General features: G+C 46.7%; 1 protein-coding gene across 1 annotated transcript in view; it reads left to right on the top strand.

The window, feature by feature from the left end:
- The first annotated feature begins 382 nt into the window (after window positions 1–382).
- Window positions 383–14197, top strand: part of LOC132830979 (ADP-ribosylation factor 2-like) — a 29953-nt gene continuing 16138 nt past the window's right edge. The window contains exon 1 of the mRNA XM_060848945.1: window positions 383–490. The gene's annotated coding sequence lies outside the window, so the exon portion shown is untranslated. The remainder of the gene's footprint in view (window positions 491–14197) is intronic.

A 14197-nucleotide genomic window follows, 5' to 3' on the forward strand; every position in this document is an offset into this window, starting at 1 on the left:
TATTTGGCGGTACTAGCCGCTTTCGTTGTGATCTTTTACAATAAATTCTGTCATATAATCCTGCTACAGTTTTCTAATAAAGTAGCAGTGGTTTTGGGTGTAACCTTTTGTTCAGCCCTGCAGTATTTTTTTGTTCCTGTATGTAATGTCTGACTAAAAGGATTGGCATGAACAAGGCCGTCACACAGCGTCCGCTGATTGGCTACTCGGTCCGTCAATCACCGGCAACCAAAGCGGAAATGCCTGGAGGAGCTCGGTAAGTCTGGCAATATTCGAGGAGAAGAATCAGAGTTAACGTTTCGGGTTGAGGGACCCTTCCTCAGACCCTGTTCTCGTTGACAGCATCCGGACGGATTCTTTCCTTATTTTTTGGTTCCACGAAGCACCGGAAGCTGGAGGCGGGTCTGATTGAGAGGCGCATGCGCAGGGTTGCCACGTTAACATCGCAGGCGGAAGGGTATCGGTGGCTCGAGACGGACCCAGCGGCGCGGTAAGGGACCCGGCCTCTCTCTCTACCCCCCCCCCCCCCCAACCCCCCACCGCGGTAAGGGACCCGGCCTCTCTCTCTACCCCCCCCCCCCCCAACCCCCCACCGCGGTAAGGGACCCGGCCTCTCTCTCTACCCCCCCCCCCCAACCCCCCACCGCGGTAAGGGACCCGGCCTCTCTCTCTACCCCCCCCCCCCCCCAACCCCCCACCGCGGTAAGGGACCCGGCCTCTCTCTCTACCCCCCCCCCCCCCAACCCCCCACCGCGGTAAGGGACCCGGCCTCTCTCTCTACCCCCCCCCCCCCAACCCCCCACCGCGGTAAGGGACCCGGCCTCTCTCTCTACCCCCCCCCCCCCCCACCGCGGTAAGGGACCCGGCCTCTCTCTCTACCCCCCCCCCCCCCCACCGCGGTAAGGGACCCGGCCTCTCTCTCTACCCCCCCCCCCCCCCCACCGCGGTAAGGGACCCGGCCTCTCTCTCTACCCCCCAACCCCCCACCGCGGTAAGGGACCCGGCCTCTCTCTCTACCCCCCAACCCCCCACCGCGGTAAGGGACCCGGCCTCTCTCTCTACCCCCCCCCCCCCATCGCGGTAAGGGACCCGGCCTCTCTCTCTACCCCCCCCCCCCCCACCGCGGTAAGGGACCCGGCCTCTCTCTCTACCCCCCCCAACCCCCCACCGCGGTAAGGGACCCGGCCTCTCTCTCTACCCCCCCCCCCCCCAATCGCGGTAAGGGACCCGGCCTCTCTCTCTACCCCCCCCCCCCCATCGCGGTAAGGGACCCGGCCTCTCTCTCTACCCCCCCCCCCATCGCGGTAAGGGACCCGGCCTCTCTCTCTACCCCCCCCCCCATCGCGGTAAGGGACCCGGCCTCTTCTCTTCTCCCCCCCCCCATCGCGGTAAGGGACCCGGCCTCTTCTCTTCTTCCCCCCCCCATCGCGGTAAGGGACCCGGCCTCTTCTCTCCCCCCCCCCCCCCCCCCCATCGCGGTAAGGGACCCGGCCCCTCTCTACACCCCCCCCCACCGCGGTAAGGGACCCGGCCTCTCTCTACACCCCCCCCACCCCCCCATCGCGGTAAGGGACCCGGCCTCTTTTCTCCCCCCCCCCCCCCCCCCCACCGCGGTAAGGGACCCGGCCTCTTCTCTCCCCCCCCCACCGCGGTAAGGGACCCGGCCTCTTTTCTCCCCCCCCCCCCCCCCCCCCCCGCGGTAAGGGACCCGGCCTCTTCTCTCCCCCCCCCACCGCGGTAAGGGACCCGGCCTCTTTTCCCCCCCCCCCCCCCCCCCACCGCGGTAAGGGACCCGGCCTCTTTCCCCCTCCTTCTCCCTCACGCCGCGGTAAGGGGCCCTTCACCCACCGAACCCTGGGGGGGGAAAGAGTGAGTGCGAAGAGTCACCCCGGCACCGAGTCGTGGGGAGAACGTTAGTGACCCCTTCCCCGTCCCCAACCCTCACACCCAGCCCCGACTCCTTTCTTCCCCCACCCCCGGGAGAGGGGCGGGACAGGGGACACGCAGACAGAGAAAAGGCATTTTAGCGGCTCCTTAAACTTCGCCCTTTTCGGGGGAAAGGTTCCGAAGGGTGGTGTTGATTGACAGCGCCCAAACTCGGGGCGGATATCGGAGAACGAAATGAAAGCGGAACTAAGTGTTGACCAGTGATTACCTCCCTTGATTTTTAGAAGCCGGGATGGGGCAGACTGGCAAACGAAGCGGTCTGTTGCCATTTGTACTTCATGTCTGAACCCTGTAGACCAGCCTGGCCAAACTTGGTGGGAGCTGGGCGTCTAAAATGGCCAGGATATCCTAACTTGACTTTAAATTGGATTTAAATAAGGTTGGATATGGGATGCTCCAAGCAAATTAAAATTTGCCAATTGTTTTTTTTTGTAGACAAGTAGGGCCCACATAACCCCATTCTTTAGGGTGCACCTAATTTCTGGGCCTCTTAGGAAATTTTTTTTTATAAATAAGTATTTGAATATTACAAACCTTAAATTGAAAGCTAGGGATGGTGACAGCAAAGTAAAGAATATTCAAGACAATAGCAAAAAGCACTTTCTGGATATGAGCATCTTTAGCCTGAGAAGTGCACTGTACTAAATGTCACTCAACATTATTTTAGATTTGTAAGATTGCTTTCTTAATTTCCACAATGATAGAATGTTCATTGGTTTTGAGAAGATTTGTAGCTCAGATTGAGGTTCTGGATGTACGTTTGCTCGCCAAGCTGGAAGGTTCATTTTCAGACATTCTGCCATCGTGCTCTGTAACATTAGTGAGCCTCTGGATGAAGTATTAGTGGAATAGCCTACTTTCTGTTAGGTGTTTAGGTTTCCTTGGGTGGTGATGTCACTTCCTGTGGTGACACCATTCCCCGTGGTGATATCTTTGCCTGTTTTTCTTGGGAGTGGTAGATGGGATCCAAATTGGTGCTTGTTGATAGAGTTCCGGTTGGAATGCCATGCTTGTAAGAATTCTTGTCCATGTCTCTGTTTGGCTTGTCCTAGGATGGATGTTATCCCAGTTAAAATGGTGTCCTTCCTCACCCATATATAAGGATACTAGTGAGAGTGGGTCATGTCTTTTTGTGGCGAGTTGATGTTCATGTATCCTGGTGGCTAGCTTTCTGGTTGTTTGTCCAATGTACTATTTGTTGCAGTTCTTGCAAGGTATCTTGTAAATGGCATTAGTTTTGCTTGTCTGTATAGGATCTTTCAAGTTCATTAGTTGCTGTTTTAGTGTGTTGCTGGGTTTGTGGGCTACCATGATGCCAAGAGGTCTGAGTAGTCAGGCGGTTATTTCAGAGATGTTTTTGATGTAGGAGAGTGTGGCTAGGGTTTTTGGAGGTGTTTTGTCTGCTTGTTTGGGTTTGCTGAGAAATCAGCAGACTGTGTTCATTGGGTACCCATTCGTTTTGAATATAATGTATAGCTGATTTTCCTCTGCTCTGTGTGGTCTGCAGTGTGTGGTCGAGAATGTGGTGCTGGAAAAGCACAACAGGTCAGGCAGCATCTGAGAAGCAGGAGAATCGACGTTTCGGGCATAAGCCCTTCAGTAATGAGAGATAAATGGGAAGGGGGTGGGTGGGGGGAGGTAACTGGGTGAGCGATTAGGTGGATGAAGGTGAGGGAGAAGGTGATAGGTCAGAGGGGACAATGATGGACAGATCTGGTAAACGGTGCTGAGTTGGGGAATTGGGACTGTTGGGGAGGGGAAATGAGGAAATTGTTGAAATCCACATTTATCCCATGTGGTTGAAGGGTCCTCCTCCAGGCATCAGTTGGTAATGGTTTGGTGGTGGAAGCGTCCCAGGACCTGTATATCCTTGACGGAGTGGGAGGGGGAGTTGAAGTGTTCAGCCATGGGGTGGTGGGGTTGGTGGGTGTGGATGTCCCAGAGATGTTCTCTGAAACGATCTGCAAGAAGGCCTCCTGTCTCCCTGATGTAGAAACGACCACACCGGGTGCAACAGATGCAGTAGATGACGTTGGTAGAGGTGCAGGTAAATTTCTGATGGATGTGGAAAGATCCCTTGGGGCCTTGGATGGAAGTGAGGGTGGTGATGTGGGGACAGGTTTTGCACTTCCTGCGGTGGCGAGGGAAGTTGCCAGGAGTGGGGTGTGGGCTCGTGCAGGTTGTGAAATTTGACAAGGGAGTCACTGAGGAAATGGTCTTTTTGGAACGCTGATATGGGTGGTGAGGGAAATTATATCTCTGGTTTGGTCCATTTAGAGGTAGTGGAAGTGGCAGAGGATGATGCGATGTATGCAGAGGTTGGTGAGGTGGAATGTGAGGACCAAGGGGGTTCTGTCCTTGTTGCGTTGGGAGGGGTGAGGTTCAAGGGCGATTGTTTGTGAAGTTGAGGAAATGCGCTAGAGGGCATCGTTAACCATGTGGAAAGTGAAGTTGCGATAGTGGAAGGAGGCGGCCATCAGGGACTTTGAGGTGGAATTGGTCATCCTGGGAACAGATGCAGCGGAGGAATTGGAAATAAGGGATGGCATTTTTATTGAAGGTAGGGTCGGAGTAGGTGTAGTTTAGGTAGCTGTGGTTGTCGGTTGTCATATATGTCTGTGATTAGTCTGTTGCCAGAGACTGTGATGGAGAGCTGCAGAAAGGAGAGGGAAGTTGAAGAGATGGTCCAAGTGAATTTGAACTCTGGGTGGAAGGTGTTGATCAAGTTGTTGAACTGTTCAACCGTTGGTCAAGTAAACTTACACAAAATAACAAAACAGACAACACAGAAGCATGGATAATTGGTGAAGAGGAAGGGCACCACTTCGACTGGGATAGTACATCCATTCTAGGACAAATAAAACACAGACGCACGAGAATTCCTTGAAGCACGGCATTCCAACTCCATCTCTTCAGTAATTTCTAGTTCCCCGGCCCCCAGCGGTTTATCTTCATTATGGACATGCAGTCCTTATACATGTCCATACTTCACAAGGATGGCCTTCAAGCTGTCAGCTTTTTCCTCCCCATCCAATCCCACTCCCACCACTTTGCCAAATTAGTTCTCCCCCTCAATAACATTTCATCCAACTCTTCCCGTTTCTTCCAAATTCAGGGGGTGACCATGGGCACTAGCCACACCTGCCTCTGTTGGTGACATTGAACAGTCCCTCTTCGGTACCTACACAGACTGTGCCTCTACTCTTGTACTGTTATATTGATGACTGCATCAGTGCTGAATCCTGGACCCAGGCTGAACTAGAGTAGTTCATTTACTTTCCCTCCCCTCTCTTGTCCTCTTCATTTCTATCTTCAGCGACCGTCTACAGACAGATGTTTACTATGAACCCATAGACCCCATAGCTACCTGTGCTACCCTGTCTCCCACCCAGTATCCTGCAAGGACTCTATGCCATTCTCCCAATTCCTTTGTCTCCATTGCATCTGCTTGGACGAGGAGACATTTCATTCCCAAGCATCCCAAATGTCCACCTGTTTTGAACAAGGTACTTCTCTCCCCTCTGTCATCCAGATAGTCCTCCGCCGCAACTCCTCCATTCCCTTCTCCACTGCTCTAAACCTTGCAATAAAGACATTTGTCCTCACCTACCACTACACCATTCAACGCATTATCCTTAAACACGTTCGCCAACCCTAACTAGACCCCACCACTAAGAATACTTTTCCCTCCCTGCCCCCTTTACCTTCTACAGATCCTTTTGGCCATCCTTTTGCCAATCCTTGGTTTGCGCAACTCTCCCCAATAACCCCTCTGCCTCAATCCCCAGCACCTTCACCACAACCATAAAAGATGCAAAACCTACCAGCCCTCGTTCCGTCCAGGGCGCTGATCAGCCCATCCAGGTGAAACAGATTCACTTGCCTTTCCTGCAGTCCAGTTTACTATATCTGGTGCTCCTGATGTGGTCTTCTCTACATCAGTGAGATCAAATGTAAACTTGGGGCATGTTTTACAGAGCAGCTTGGCCAGACCCAAAGGGGCCAACCTGATCTCCCAGTCACTGCCCATTTCAAATCCCCTTCCATTTCCTCTCCGATATGACCATCCTCGGCCTCCTCCATTGCCACAGTGAATCAGACCGCAAATTGGACAAACAACACCTCATCTTCTGCCTGGCCAGCCTACAGCCTGGAGGACTCAACATTGAGTTCTCCAGTTTCAACTTAACAGATTTGGGCAATGGGAATGCAGTTTCGAGCTGCCAGCTGCTTCGTTCCATTCCTCTGACCAACCTTTCCTTCCAGCTACCAACTGGATTCATTTCCTCCCATCGATCAACCTGGCCATACCCTCTTCCTCTGTTCACCTATCACCTCCCCACTCTGCCCTTCTCCCCACCCAAAACCATCCCTCTCCCTCCTTTATCTGCAGCTCCTCTTACCCCCATCCCAAGTCCTGAAGAAGGGTTACACCTGAAATGTTGACTTCTCCACTTCCTTCCTGCTTGTCTACCTTGGATTCCAGCATCTGTAGTTTTTCTGCCTCTAGTTAAATTTTATGAGCAGTCTTGTGAGGACACTTTGGTTGCTTACACGTTTAAAGGTATATATTTAAATTATGTGCTAGGATGGTGCCAGAAAGTGGCAGCTGACACATCACTAATTTTGGGAATATGGAACAGTAAGTAAATCTGAAATCTGAGGTGTCATGCACATACATGTTGGTTGACCGTCAAAGTTCAAGTTCTATCTACTCCAGAAGTATTTAAGATATCTGAACAGATTGATTAAAAATATGTCCAGATAGAAGTTAATAGTTTAGTGGGTGTTTATGCAGATATGGATTCCTTCATCTAACCTCCAACCCTGAGCCACTTCCTAGGCATCTATCTTTAATTTGGAAATAATATTGTTTTTCAGCAATTTGAATTGCCTTAGGGGTATAAACTATACCCATTACATAATTCCTTTTGAAACTGAAATATTTCAAATGCATTTTGATGGACAAATTCTTATCATTGTATATTGTTTCAGACAATCTGAGAATCCCTACAAGTGTGGAAACAGGCCCTTCGGCCCAACAAGTCCATACCAATTTACCCAGAACCATTCCCCTATCCTATCACTTGACACTCGCACCTGACTAATGCACCTAACCTACACATCCATGAGCACTATGAGCAATTCCCAAGGCCAATTCACCTAAGCTGCCCATCTTTGGATTGTGGGAGGAAACTGGAGTTTGCTAAGGGTTTTGATTCTTTGCAGTACTTGTTCACTGCAATTTTCACAAGCCTGGAAGTAAATGTTAAATTTTCTAAGTATTTTCAGAAATGTACAGTCGAATCTGTTCTGTGCAAACTTGATATTGAGATTGATTTTCACAGTACATTGCCTCAGATTTCATTTTTGTGATTTGATTGCAATTGAAAATGAACAAGTTTTCTTAGAATGGCCTGGAGTTCTGAACATGGGGCTGAATGTCTATTGAGTGTTTTATTTTAATGCTGGAGTTATTCTTTTAAGTGTGGCTAGTGATCTGCATTTTTCCTTTTTGAATTTACCTTTATGTATCTGGCTCCCATTGGCCTTGTCAGGTGTGAGGAAATGAAGGTGTATTTTTACTGTCACTGGGAGACATTTCTTTAGCTCTGAAATTGCCTTCCCAAAATTCTCTTCTCCAGTACTTTTTTTTTCTCTCTCCTAACATCATTTGTGGGCGGCACGGTGGCACAGTGGTTAGCACTGCTGCCTCACAGCGCCAGAGACCCGGGTTCAATTCCAGCCTCAGGCGACTGACTGTGTGGAGTTTGCACGTTCTCCCTGTGTCTGCGTGGGTTTCCTCCCACAATCCAAAGATGTGCGGGTCAGGTGAATTGGCCATGCTAAATTGCCCGTAGTGTTAGGTAAGGGGTAAATGTAGGGGTATAGGTGGGTTGCGCTTCGGCGGGTTGTTGTGGACTTGTTGGGCCGAAGGGTCTGTTTCCACACTGTAAGTAATGTAATGTAATGTAATCTAATCATTTTAAAGCTTGTAGTCCTCGACCCCATTGTTTCCTTATGTGGCTCTGTCGTATTTTACTTCATGCCCTTAAGTGTTGTGTGCTGAGCCATTTAGGCCCTAAGCTTGGGCAATTCCTTTTGACATTTCCACCATCCTGCTCATATTGACCCACCCCTTTGATTAAGCTTTCAGCCGCTATCCTTCTATTTTCTTCCTGGCCCAGTGTCAACAATTTTGTTTTCCTGTTGCAAGAAGGATTTTGTAACAATTCCAGCTATTGTTCCAGTGTTTAATATTGGTGCGAACTAATTGTAAGCTGAGGTCCTTTTGAAGCAGAAGCTTCCAATTTCATTCTGGAATCTGTTCAATCCAAATATGATACGCATGGAAAATAGATTTTTTTTCACCAAATGTAAACTAATGCAAATTCACCCTCCATGTAATGGGGATTGTGTGTGAGAGACTCATTGAGTTCCTGTTCACACTGAATAGATTGTTTAGAGGATCAGTGGTGATCATTTTGTAGTATTGATCTTTTGGTGTTACTCACTTTTTGGGTGTAGAGCTGGTCGTTTACCAGGAAGAAAAGTTGACATGACTGTGGTTAAAACTTGAAACAGCTAATGATTAGATTTCTTTTGAGTTAGTTTGTGCTGATGTGACTGTGGATGTTGTTATGATTGCACATTCAACTCTTAATTTGAATTATTCTTTCAATGTGGTAATTTGAGCCCAATTTATCTAATATTTTGACTTTGAATGGAACTGAATTTTCTCATTGAGACAAATCAACTCAACCCAGATAATATTCTTTGTTAAACTGTGAAGCTGTTTGATTTGGATTGCTTTTGCAATTGAATAGCATCACAGCTAATCATCCTTGGGGAAAAGAATAATAATATGGATTAATGTTAATGCTTCATGATATTTCTTTCTTTCTTAAGCCAGTTCCGCCTCTTAAAAATGTTTTCCAGGTACTTTGCTAATCATGGATTAGTATTGCGTAGAAGAACCCTGGTTTACTCATTGTAATGCAAGCATTTTGAAAGTACTACCAATTAGTGCCCCTCCACTGCTTTTGTCTCAAAGTTGCACATTTCTTCCATGCAGGTACTTCTCTAATTCCCTTTTGAGCTATAAGTGGACTTCTGTCCTCTTCAATGAACAATGTTCTAGATCATCCCATGCTGCTTTTTAAAAATCTTCTCATGGTAATTGACAAAGGAACCAATGGTACCTTCTACTTGTGTCCTTTTGCCAATGCTTCTGCCATTGAAAATAATTTTCCATATATTTATTAAAATCTTTCAATGTAATGACCTCTTTCAAATCTCCTTAAATGTCTGTTCTGTTCTAAATCTAGTTTCTTCATTTTTGTGTTGCTGAAGTCTTGCATCTCTGGTAGTGTTGCAGTAAATCTCCTTGTTATACCAGCTGAAGGAATGTGGGCGGCACGGTGGCACAGTGGTTAGCACTGCTGTCTCACAGCGTCTGAGACCCGGGTTCAATTCCCGACTCAGGCGACTGACTGTGTGGAGTTTGCACGTTCTCCCCGTGTCTGCGTGGGTTTCCTCCGGGTGCTCCGGTTTCCTCCCACAGTCCAAAGATGTGCGGGTCAGGTGAATTGGCCATGCTAAATTGCCCGTAGTGTTAGGTAAGGGGTAAATGTATATGGATAACAGGCCATTTGGATGCAGAACTGGCTCGATGGAAAAAGGCAGGTGGTGGAGGGTTGCCTTTCAGATTGTGGTGTGCAACACTGATTGGTGCCGGTTCCACTGCTTTTCGTAATTTATATGATTTGGATGTGAACATTGGTATAAGTCAATAAGTTTGTAGATGGCACCAAAATTGGAGCAGTGGTAGACCGTGAAGCAGGTAACCTCAGAGTACAATGGCCCATCTGATCAAGATCCCAATGGGCTGACAAATGGAGTGTAACTTAGATAAATGTGAGGTGCTGCATTTTGGAAAGGGCAAATCAGGGTGGAACTTATACACTTAATGGTAAGATCCTGGGGAGTGTTGCTGAACAAAGAGACCTTGGACTACAGGTTCATAGTTCCTTGAAAGTAGAGTTGCAGGTAGTGGATTTGAACTTGTGTGTCTTTGGGGAAATGTATGCATTTTTTTGTGGACCATGTATTATCTTTAAATACTAGTCAATGCTTGTCTACCATCAAATCATCTTGTGTTTTCCCAATCCATCATAGACAAATGTGTCCTTCAGTTCTTTATAGTTTGCTTTGTTCAGACATGGGGCCAATCTCTAAATGAACATTTAACACTTTGAATAAAATTCAATTATTATAGTAACTATTTGAGTGGTTCCTTTGCAGCAAGGTTTTTGAACTAGCCCTTTCTCATTACAAAATGCTTAATTAATGTACTTGGTTAGTTCCCCCATTGACTGCTACAGGATTTCAGCCTCCAGAGCATTAGTGTTAATTCGGTTTAGTGAGTCTTGATGTCATAGAGATGTACAGCATGGAATAGACCATTCGATCCAACTAGTCCATGTTGTATCCTTAATAAATCTAGTTCCATTTGGCCCATATCCCTCTAAACCTTTCCTGTTCATATACCCATTTAGATGCCTTTTAAATGTTGTAGTTGTACCAGCCTCCACTTCTGGCAGCGCATTCTATACTGTGTGTTTTACCATGTTTCTGCAGCTGTAAATTTCATTTATATGGGCCAAATACGATCAATGTTGCATTGAAACCTATGAATAACTTTATCCATTTGCCCCATGTTATCTTAGTCCTATTGTAGTGAATCCAATTGATCCTTCAATCGAAGACCCCCTCTAATTTAGCTTCATCCCTCTAGCAGTGCTACCCAACTTCTTTGCCTTCCACTATCATTCCTAAAGATGAATATCACTAATATTCAGTTTCATGTCCTGGTCACAATGTAACGATGTCTTTGTGAGACAACTAAATTTGTCCACATTTTCATCCATCCATGCCTTCAAAGGCCTTTGTGAATACTGTATACGTTCAAATAGTTGCCTTAACTTTGTATTTTTAATTTTTTTTTCTACATTCTAATTCTGTTTGATTCGTGGCTTCTAATTTTACTTGCTTTCCTACCTTCTGTTGAAAGTTTTGCTTTTCTCTAATCCGAGTTCCCTTTTGGGTTCCGAATGACCTACCGGTCTAGTTTAAGTTGTCCCCAACATCACCTGCAAATTCTTCTGGGGATGTTGGCCCTAGTCCAGTTTATATGCAACCTGTCTATCTTGTATAAGTCCCACCTGACTTGGGATTGCTCTAAATGCTTCAGAAATTTGACCTTTGTTTATGTCTTCAATCATTTAATTCTCTTCCTTTGCTCATTAGTACTTTTGATGCTCTCTCAATTTGGTCTGGTATATTTTGTTGTGTATTAACAATCAGATAGGGAAAATAGAATAATCGAACTTTCAAGAAAATTAAAGGCTGATTGTAAAAGCTTATACAAGAATGCAGAAAGGAAGCGATAAGCAAAGCATGAGTGTATTACAAGCAGAGTCAGCAGAAGTTATAATGATGGATAAGGAAGTGGCAGAGAAATTGAATACTTTTGTGTTTATTTTGGAGAGTTTTTAAAAACTGGATGTAGAGAATCTAGGAACTGGTGCTAATAAACTGCAAGATATTAATACTTCTAAACAAAAGTGCTGGCGAAACTATTGGGATTTGGATACAAGCTGGCTATAGAGATTTTAAATGTATTTGCAGTCATCTTTCAAAACTTGTATAGTCTTGAGGCTTCCCTGCAGATTGGGAGGTGGGAAAATAACTCCACTATTTAAGACCAGATGCTGGAAATCAGAGTCAAGATTAGAGTGGTGCTGGAAAAGCACAGCAGGTCAGGCAGCATCTGAGGAGCAGGAAAATCGACGTTTTGGGCAAAAGCCTTCATCAGGAATGAGGCAGGGAGCCTCCGGGGTGGAGAGATAAATGAAAGGGGGTGGTGCTGGGGAGAAGGTAGCCAAGAGTACAGTAGGTGGATGGAGGTGTGGATGAAGGTGATGGGTCAGAGGGGAGGGTGGAACAGATAGGTGGGAAGGAAGATTGGTAGGTATGATAGGATGGTGTGCTGAGCTGCAAGGTTGGACCTGGGGTAAGGTGGGAGGAGGGGAAATGAAGTCCATATTGCCCTGGGGTTGAAGTGTTCCGAGGCGGAAGATGAAGCATTTTCCCTCCAGGCGTCGGGTGGTGAGGGAGTGGCAGTGGAGGAAGCCCAGAACCTGCATGTCCTCGGCAGAGTGGGACAGGGAGTTGAAATGTTCGGCCACGGCCGGTGGGGTTGATGTTCCCTAAAGCGCTGTGCGAGAAGACACCCAGTCTCCCCAATGTAAAGGAGGCTGCATCGGGAGCATCAGATCCAAAAATTACATTGGTGGATGTGCAGATGACAATTTGGACGTGGAAGGCTTTTTTTAGGGCCTTGAATGGAGGTGAGGGGGGATGGTTAGGACCTGACCAGGTAGTCATGGATGGAACAGTCTTTGCGGAAAGGGATGGGGAGTGAAATCCCTGATGGTGGAGTCCGTTTGTCGGTGGCGGATGATGCCGTTTGTGCGGATGTTGGTAGGGTGAAAGTTTTGTGATTTACACATGAAAGAAGTGAAACTATCACTGTATTCTAACAGATGAAAGGCTGAACAAGATATCAATTTTTCAATGTATAATTTCAGTAACAGCACACTGCAAATTTTTGCGATAAATTCTGTCACGATCGAGCCCTCCACTACCACCTGATGAAGGAGCGTCGCTCCGAAAGCTAGTATGCTTCCAATTAAACCTGTTGGACAATAACCTGGTGTTGTGATTTTTAAGCAGTCTCAGGTAATTGACATGTCTACTGAAAGTAGTGTATGGACTCAGGCACTTTGGACAGTAGATGTTGCTGATGTGTATTCTCTTTTTCCCCCATCCACTTTAAACTAATTATCTGTGTTCCGTGTTTATTGTGCTGGTATCCTGTTGGCCTCAGGCAGTGTCTGTGTATACTTTGCTGTACTCTTCCATGTAATGGCTCAGCAGCCATCTTGTTTTTGTGTGCTTAGTGTCGGCATGCCCGGGGTCAACTCCCACTTCAGTAGATGAGCATTTCTTAAATGGTGAGAGGATAGGAAGTGTTAAACCTCGAGGGGTTTGGATGTCCTTTTTCGTGAGTCACTGAAAAGTTAACGTGCAAAGGATTCTGGGGAATCCAAGATGGAGGACAGGAAAACTTTCTGGCTGTAAGAGCTGCTCTTTTTTTTGAGGTATTTTACGTGTTGGAGGTGATTTCCTCAAGTTCCAGGAGCAGCAATTACTGTTTTATATGCTGTTGCATTGTTTTGGAACTTTGGAGAAAAAAATTTTTCACCAACAGCTGTATAAAAGGGAGAAGAGCAGACAAAGGAAGCACATGGTGAGGACAGTGCAAGTGAGAGAGCGAGAACCTGCACAGTTACCGCCTTTGCTGTTTGAATTCGTGTATCGCTGGACATCGGAGTGCATCTGGGAAAAGTAACAAACAGTGAAATTCACAACTAATCTTGGAGGAACTGTTGGGCGAAGTTCACAGCACAGAATCAGATAAGTTCATCGTTGTTTTAAGTCTGTCCAAGAGAGAGGCTGTAGTACTGAGTACAGTGGATCCTTTCTTGATTATATGTTTCTGAAGATAAGTATCTTGATTAAACTTAAATTAATAGCTATGGCTTATATTTTAACCTGGAGTAGTATTTGTAGAGGAATAAGACGGTGGTGTTGTCTGGGTCTGTAAATTGTGAAGGAGCAAAAATGGCCTTTGCAGTGATATGTACTACTTTTCAGATGTGGGAGTTTAAAGAGAGTCTAAGGGTTACTGCAGATTATTTCTACCATAAATGCTGTTGGATGCGAATCTTATCAGCTCGAGTGGATCGGTTGGAGAGACAGATAGAAGCGATGAGGAATTTGCAACAGCAACCGTATGTGATGGATGGCAGTTGTAGGAAGGGGAGAAAGTCTCAGATACAGTCACATAGATGGGTTAACTCCAGGAAGGGTAAGAGAGGTAGGCAGCTAATGCAGGAGTCTTTTGTGGATATACCCATTTCAAACAGGTATGCTGTTTTGGAAAATGTACAAAGTTAAAAATCTCACAACCCCAGTCCAACATCGGCATCTCCAAATCTTGGAAAATGTAGGGGGTGATGTATTCACAGGGGAATGTAGCATGAATAGACCAGTTTCTGGTATTGAGACTGGCTCTAATGCAATGAGGGGTATGTCGGCTTCCAAGAGACCAATAGTGTTAGGG

The sequence above is a fragment of the Hemiscyllium ocellatum genome, chromosome 32 (genome assembly GCF_020745735.1).
Source record: "Hemiscyllium ocellatum isolate sHemOce1 chromosome 32, sHemOce1.pat.X.cur, whole genome shotgun sequence".
NCBI classification, from domain to species: domain Eukaryota; kingdom Metazoa; phylum Chordata; class Chondrichthyes; order Orectolobiformes; family Hemiscylliidae; genus Hemiscyllium; species Hemiscyllium ocellatum.